Raw genomic sequence first — 8,922 nt, forward strand, 5'->3', positions numbered from 1 at the left:
CTAGAGTTGAAAACAAAAGGAACGACTCGTTCAGAGTTTAGTTGATGGTTCCAGATAAATTTCATAATTTTGCACCTAAGGGAATTGTTGTTTTTCTTAAAGATTAACTAAACTGACCATTTCACCTTGGCAATTATTAGCTTGACACATTTTTTATAACTAGGAGAAATTGGCCTTTTCTCCATATTGTAGTTGAAATGGCATTTTAATCCATATCTTAATAGGTAAAACTTTATTGTCGTTAGTACTATAAAGCAACTGAACTTTGCTTCAGTTCAGCTTCAACTGAACTTTGGTTCAAAGTGAGCATTGCCAAAATTCAAGTACAAAAACTCTCTGGATGAGCACAAAAATACAGGTTGAAAAAAACCAACAGAGATGTATTTTCCTAATGATATATCATTAGCTCTTTCATAAAAGTTCTTACATATAGGAGAAAAAAAAGATCAGAGTACTGCGATTTGTCATTGAATCTCCTTTTTTAGTTTTCCTTCCAGTTAAACTGATTTCTTCATATATTTGTTTCCGGAGTAAAGCCAGAATCAACATTGTCCCTATTTCTAATCAAATAACAGAGAAGCAATTACAAAATCTGAATGCAGTTAGAGAATCCTGGGAGGCAGAGTGGCGGGATCTACCCTGAGCTGTGTCTCTGACTGTTTTTACTTCAGGCAAGGTATTTAATGTCTCTGTACTTTAGACATAATTGTAATAATGCTAATTGATTTCATAGGTCTGATATTAAGCATAACTCAAGAAACAACCATGGGCTCTTAGAGAGGTCAGGTTAACTAGAGAGAAGCCTGCCTTTGCAGGTTGGAAAATAAATTTAGGATTATATCTCCTTTCCATTCCAGCACATTTTGAATGAATTAGATGGGAGTTTGATGTAACTAACAGAATTTCCAGTTTTAATATGCAAGATGGAAAATAAAATAGGTCATGGTACGATTTCCATTTCAGAAGTAAAGTCTTCAGAAATGCTTTTCTTTATTTCTACCTTTTGGGAATCTAACTTATTTAGCTTTTTAAGGCTTTTACCGAGTATAATTCTTAAGATAAATAACAAAGATATTGTTATATTCCATTTTCAGAAAAAAAAAGTGGAAGAAAATAGCCCAAAAGGAGTCTCTAAGTCTGTGTTTATGGTTGAATTTTTAACTGTCTTTCATTAAGCGTGTAGTCCGTTTGTGAATGCTAATTTACAAGCCACGCTTCCTTCAATAGCTCTTTCTTCTTTTTATTTCTTTTATCTTGTATCCTTTCATTTAAAAAAAATGTATGCTAATATGTACTTTCATTTTGTAACTGTGTCTTTAAAAGTTATATCAGCTGTACAACTATTCAGTTCCAAACTTAATATTTTTGCCTTTCAATTTAATCCACTATCAACTAACCTAAAATATTTTTATAGAGAAGAAATTGGACTTTAGAGGTTTAGAATAATTTATATCAAATAATACAGCATGTCAAAGAATAGCCATTTGGAAACTATTTTAGTTTTATAAAACTTGAACCTTTTGAAATAGTCTAAAGCAAAAATATTATAAAAGAAATACAAATGTATAGTGAGGAATTAAATTATCTGATACAACTTTATCTTAAACCAGATTGCAAAATAATAATGGTTGACTCTGATGGATTATAGAGACCAGACTTCCAAAACATTTGTGAGGCACCTGGGTGGCTTAGTCAATTGAGCATCTGACTTCAGCTCAGATCATGATCTCACGGTTTGTGGGTTCGAGCCCCATGTCGGGCTCTATGCTGATAGCTCAGACCCTGGAGCCTATCTTTGGATTCTGTGTTTCCCTCTTTCTCTGACCCTCCCCTGCTCACGCTGCCTCTCTCTCTCTCTCTCAAAAATAAATAAAACATTAAAAAACTAAAAAAAAACATTTGAAATACCTAATACCTAAGCAACAAAAAGAATTTTATGTCTAATAAGCAATTGTAAAATTACAATAATGGATGCTGGAAGGTTCTAAAATTTTAACTTCAAGTCACAACTTTTCTTCTCATTGATTCAACAAATTTTTTGTTGAATACCTGAACTGAGTTGAATTGTGTCCCATCAAGTGACACATTCAGTCCTAACTCCTATTACCTGTGAATGGAATAAGGTCTTTGTAGATGTAATCAAGTTAAGACAAGGTCATATTGGATTAGGATGAGGCCTTCATATAAAGGTTGGCGTCCTTACACGAAGAGGGAAATTAAGATACAGGGACACACAGAGGGAAGACAGCCATGTGAAAGTGGAAGCAGAGGCGAGTGTTGCTACCATAAGACAAGGAAGGCCAAGGACTTCTGGAAGCCACCAGAAGCTCTAAGAGGCAAGGAAGCATTCTTTCCTAGAGACTTTCAGAGGGAGCATGGCCATATCGACACCTTAATTTCACACCTATACCCTCCAGAAATGTGACAGAATAAACTCCTCTTGCTTTAAGCCACCCACTGTATGATAATTTGTTCACACAGCCCTACGGAACTAACCCAGTACCTATCTACCCAGCACTGGGATAGAGCAGAAACAAACAAGATCACGTCCTCCATTTCATGGCACTTACACTGTAGATAGCAGTGGGGGTGGGTGGGTGGAGGGGGCATACAATAAACAGATATATAATATTTCATTATATTTGAATATAGAATTTCCATTTCCTTAGTGCCTAGCTGTTCCTTTCTTAATACATTCGGTTGAACTGTAAAAAAATGGCATATGTTTGAACACTTTTGACCTACAACAATGGCAATTTCATGTACTTCAGGTTAATACGGATAACACATATTATGAATCTGACTACTCTAGGTATTTCCCAGGAGGGGACCGTACAACATTTGTCCTTTTGTGTCTGGCTTGTTTCGCTTGTCATAAGGTGTTCAAGGTCAATATTGTATGTATTATCTCATTCTGATTACCCATTTGTCTGTGGATGGACATTCGAATTGTTTACACCATCTTTTGGCTTTTGTGAATAATGCTGCTATAAACATTGGTATACAAAAACTGTTCATATGCCTACTTTCAATTCTATCTGTTTTTACATGGTGAAGGTTTAATTTTTCTTCTTAAAGTTAGAATTTTAAAATCACAGTTTTATCACAATTTTACTTAGTGCTGAGCAATAGGTTAACTGAGAGAATTAACGATACTATTGAAGTCTAAGTATAATTACCTCTTCTATTTTGCGAAAGGATAGGTAGGTCAGAAGATGGGCATTGTAGCAGAAAACACTGGCCTTGAAATGTTTCTGATTCAAGTAGGGAAATACTATGTATATGTTATAAACAACTAAGGCAAGTTCAAGTCTTGCATAGAGAGCTTTTCCTTCTTGAGGATCTTTAGAGGGCACCACTCATCATCTCAGCTTTTCTTAGGGAAGATCAGTCTTGTTTCCAATGAAATACTATAAATAATTATTGAAATTTACTACATACAACAGTAGACACATGGGCAACCTATATTGTTTTCCAATATGATTTATAGAGAGTAGTCACTGAAAGTAATTGGATTCTATCTCTTTGTTTCCTCCCATTTTTCTCTCTCTCATTCTGATAGAGGAAAGGAAGAAACATATTTTAGACATTGTTGTATTTTATTAGGAGTTAGTTGCATACAATTATGTTTAAATGAACAAAATCATGGGCATAGGAAATCTTTAAGAAAATGAATCTTACTATAGGAGTGTTTCATTGCTACGCCTAATTTGAAATTACCTAAATATACACAATACATTTAAAGTATATTATTATGGGGTACCTGGGTGGCTCAGTACATTAAAGGTCCAGCTTCAGCTCAGGTCATGATCTCATGGTCCATGACCTCGAGCCCTGCTTGGGCTCTGCGCTGACAGCTCAGAGCCTGGAGCCTGCTTCTGATTCTGTGTTTCCCTTGTTCTCTGCCCCTCCCCAAATTGTACTCTCTCTCTCTCTCTCTCTCTCTCAAAAATAAAGAAGCATTAAGAAAAAAAAAAATAAAGTAAATTATCATAATTGTATTAAGAATGTGTTCTTCTACAGGCTCTTTTTCACAAACAGACTCTTGACAGATGGACCGATAGGAATGACAGACCCATCCAGGAACTCCCAGAGGAAAGAAACATGAAGCCACCCCTCGATGGGAATGAAAATGTGTTTGTTTATAACGTCACCTGCCCTTGGTTAGGGTATCCATTTCTACCAGAAATTTTGCTTAAGTTGTAAATATCTCAGTATCTGCAATGCAAGGTTGAGGACACTACTGTATCGTAAATAAGGCTTTTTAGTGTAGTCGGTGTTGACTTCTTCAAAAATATGATCATGATTTTCATGACAATTGTAGAAGCTATCTAGAAAAGTTTTAAAAACATAATTCCAAGCTTATTTTATCAATTAGAAAATATTGATAGTAAACTTATTCATCTTCTCAATGTGCTCATCATACTTCTATTTCTTGGCAAGTCCCTTCTCACTTCTGTCCCCTCTGAAACTCACAGATGGAGGCTGTTTCTTTACACTGGAAACAATTTTAAATGTCATAATTGAATTTAATTTTCTTTATATTTTAATATAAGCTAATAATTTAGATGTAATTCAATATATTTAACATAAGCAATATATAAAAGCTTAGTGTACATAGCACCCGGCATAAAGCAGGCACCAATACATGCTTGAATTTTTAACGGTTACAGGAAAACAGAGTAAAATACCAATTTTCCTAAGCTATATGGCTATAAACTATATCCTATGAATGTATAGAAGGGTGATTTATTGAAAAAAAATAGATCTACAAATGCTATTAGAACTTTTCTGCAATGATATCATGGATGTTCCTGTGTTTTGTCTGACTTCTTTGCCTATATAGCTGTGCGATGTACTCAGCATGGGACTTCTTTCTTCATTCACAATGTTTACTTTGTTTCCAATGTTAGATGAAAGGGATAAGTTAAAACAGGTAAGTTATACATCTTCACAGTAAATGAACTGCCATTATATGGATTTCTGCCCAGTGTTATCATACAGAACATTTGGTCTTAGAGTGTTTCTCTTTAGACTGTTAAGTAAATACAGATATAGAAGGAAACTTAATTTATGCCTCCCTTCAGAAAGAGCTCCTTTGAAAGAAATAAGCAAAATACTGTGCCTGTACCTTTCCTGTATATATGAATGAGGCCTGACAATCCACCGGCTTCTTTGGAAAATGATTAAGCAAGGACAAGGCTCTTTTGTTGGAGAATCGCCCTACATTAGTCTCGGATGATCTTTCCTCTGAGCCTATTCATTCCTCTGGAGAGAAATCTCATGTCTCTGGCCTGGAAAGTCATGAGAGGAGTAGAGGAAGGGCTGCCTGGCTGCCAGGACAGATGGATCCTGGTGGTAGGTGGGGAGGTGTCTCAACCTAAAGAACAGAGCACTCTCCCCGACTTCTACCGTGCCTGCTGTCGTGCTACCTGGAACCTCTCTAGTTCAACCTCAGTGAACAGTAAGTCTTGTTCAGTGTGCTATTGGCACAAGAACAGACACAGAGATCAAGGGAACAGAATAGAGAACCCAGAAATGGACCCACAAACGTATGGCTAACTAATCTTCGACAAAGCAGAAAAGAATATCCCATGGAATAAAAACAGTCTCTTCAGCAAATGGTGGTAGGAAAAATTGGACAGCGACATGCAGAAGAATGAACCTGGCCCACTTTCTTACACCATACACAAAAATACACTCAAAATGGATGAAAGACCTAAATGTAAGATAGGAAGCCACCAAAATCATAGAGGAGAAAACAGGCAACAGCCTCTTTGACCTCAGCCGCAGCAGCTGCTTACTAGTCATGACTCCTAAGGCGAGGGAAACAAAAGCAAACATGAACTATTGGGACCTCATCAAGATAAAAAGCTTCTGCACAGCAAAGGAAACAATCAACAAAATTAAAAGGCAACGGATGGAATGGGAGAAGATATTTTCAAATGGCATATCAGATAAAGGGTTAGTATCCAAACTCTATGAAGAACATATCAAACTCAATAGCCAAAAAACCAATAAGCCAGTGAAGAAATGGGCATAAGACATGAATAGACATTTTTGCAAAGAAGACATCCAGATGGCTAACAGACACATTGAAAGATGCTCAACACCACTCATCATCGGGAAAATAAAAATCAAAACCACCATGAGATACCACCTCATACCTGCCAGAATGGCTAAAATGAACAATTCAGGCAATGACAGATGTTGGCAAGGATGCAGAGAAAGAGGAAACTTTCACATTGCTGGTGGAAATGAAAACTGATACAGCCAGTCTGGAAAAAAGTATGGAGGTTCCTCAAAAAATTAAAAATAGAACTACCCTACAACCCGGCAATCGCACTACTAGATATTTATCCAAAAAATACAGGAGTGCTGTTTCAAAGGGGCACATGTACCCCAATGTTTATAGCAGCACTAACAACAATACCAAAGTATGGAAAGAGCTCAAATGTCCACTGACTGATGAATGGATAAAGAAGATGTGGTATATATACACAATGGAATATTACTTGACAATGAAAAAGAATGAACTCTTGCCATTTGCAACAATGCGGATGGAATTAGATTGTATGATGCTAAAGCGAAATAAGTCAGTCAGAGAAAGACAGGTATCATACGGTTTTACTCATATGTGGAATATTAAAAAAAGCAACAGATGAATATAGGGGAAGGGAAGCAAAGATAGTATAAAAACAGAGAGGGAGATAAACCACAAGAGACTCTTAAAATACAGAGAGCAAACTAAGGATTGTTGGTGGGTTGTTGAGTGGGAGAAAGGGCTAAATAGATGAGGGGCATCAAGGAGGGTACTTGGGCACTTGTTGGGATGAGCACTGGGTGTTACTTTTAAGGGATGAATCACTAAATCCTATTCCTGAAATCATTATTGCACTGTATGTTAACTAACTTGGACTTAAGCTAAAAAAAACAAAACAAAACAACTAAGCGTTGTTATCTGATGGTGTGGGAGAAGCAGTATTCATGGACTGCTCAGGGTTTAGGTGAGGATCTGAATGCAGGCGATCACCTGCACCCTGCCTTCCATGCTGGCTGGTGCCTTCAGCCCTGCATCGGGCAGGGGCACGGCGATGCTGCTTAGCTTGCTTCTTGTGCCGGCCCCCTTTGCAGCTGCTTGTTCCTCAGTTTTTGCAGCGATGCCAGCTCCCCCACACGCTTTGTACAACCTATGAACAGCTAACCTTGCATGCCAGGTGTTTGCTCCGCTCCCTCTCTCTTCGCCCTTGTCAATTCATGTCTTTGCCATTTTTCTTTACTCTTTTTCTAGTGGGGTTTTGCAAGAAAGGAGATATAAATGCATGTGTTCAATCCAACCAAAGTCCCTAACTCCTTTCCATTAAAATTTTTTTTTTCACTTTAGAGAGAAAGAGCACAAGTAGGGGAGAGCTGGAGAGGGAGAGAAAGAGAGTGTCTTAAGTGGGTTCCATGCTGAGCATGGAGCCCAACATGGGGCTCTATTCCATGACCCTGGAATCACGACCTGAGCTGAAATCAAGAGTTGGGTGTTCAAATGATTGAGCCACGCAGGCACCCCAAAAGTCTCCAACTCCTTCCTAACGTTTACTTTAAAAAATACACGTAGGCCATTGGTTTTCCCCCGACCAGGATAAATATAGAGGAGGAAGGAAGAAGTATTGTCACTGCAAACAGACTAGTTTTACAGCAAGGAAAGCACATTCTCACCTCCGAGAAAGATTTTTCTTTCCTGGGGAAAATGTTTGGCAGAGACAAGTAAAAATTCACTGGGGTTGCAAAAATAAGTTAGATGCTGGGTATACAATAATTAGCAAGGTGGGGACTTTGCCTTCAAAAATCTTATTCTAAGCAGTTTTTCTAAGCAAGTAATCCTATCACTTGGCCCAGTGCCGGGAACACAGCAGGCATGGGAACAATGTTTACTGAGTGGATAAATGCAATTTTGGTCTATAAATATAGTNACAGAAGAGGAAGTAATTAATTTTGTCTTGAGGGGTGGTCTGGGAAAGTTCAGGTTTTTTTATATTGAATTACATAAGGTTTCATGTATGCTTACTTTATACTGTCCTTAATTTCCATTTTAATAGTCATTTTCATTTCTTGCATGAAACGTTGCCTCGCTGAGGCTGCTATGTTTACTCTTTCACAGCATGTGGCACAGAACGGAGCACAGAGACAGCTGATAATGAGTAAATGTTTGCAAACACTACCATTCCCTTGCATTGCCTCTGCTTCAGGCCAGCTGCCCCCTCTCCTGCCGGATTAACCTAATGTTCCTTTGGAGAAGTGTGTGACTAAGGAACAAATAAGTCACAGCCATGTACAGGAGTGAGACTGCTGTTCCCTGGAGAATGTGAAGGGGAGGGCTTCTGTTTGTCCATGCAGCCTGTTTCTCTGTGTATTGCAGACATATGTGGATAATGATGAAGGCCGTGTGGAGTTCAGGTTAAAGGCATGCATGGGCTATCAAGGTGGAAAGCCTTCAGCTCAATTGCTGCATATTCCATAAAGTGGCTGTGTGATGTTAAGGAAGTGACTTAACCTCTGAGCTATTCATTTGTATGATGGGGATAATGGTACTTGCTGTATAGAGTTACTTGAGAATTGAAGAAGATGCTTATAAAATACACAGCACATGTCTACATTCATAGTAAAACAAACGTCAGCCAGAAGTAAAATTATACAATTCTATCTAGCAGACTCTTTATTACTCTCTGTAACGTGCAAATTTCACACACCCTAAAAATTCACACTCTAGGGGCCTCTGTGTGGCTCAGTTGATTAAGTGTCCATCTAACTCTTGCTTTTGTCTCAGGTCATGATCTCACAGTTTGTGAGATTGAGCCCTGCATCGGGCTCTGCGCTGACAGCTCAAAGCCTGGAGCCTGCTTCAGATTCTGTGTGTGTGTGTTTCTCTCTCTG

Source organism: Crocuta crocuta, unplaced genomic scaffold (genome assembly GCF_008692635.1).
Source record: "Crocuta crocuta isolate KB4526 unplaced genomic scaffold, BGI_CrCroc_1.0 scaffold140, whole genome shotgun sequence".
NCBI classification, from domain to species: Eukaryota; Metazoa; Chordata; class Mammalia; order Carnivora; family Hyaenidae; genus Crocuta; species Crocuta crocuta.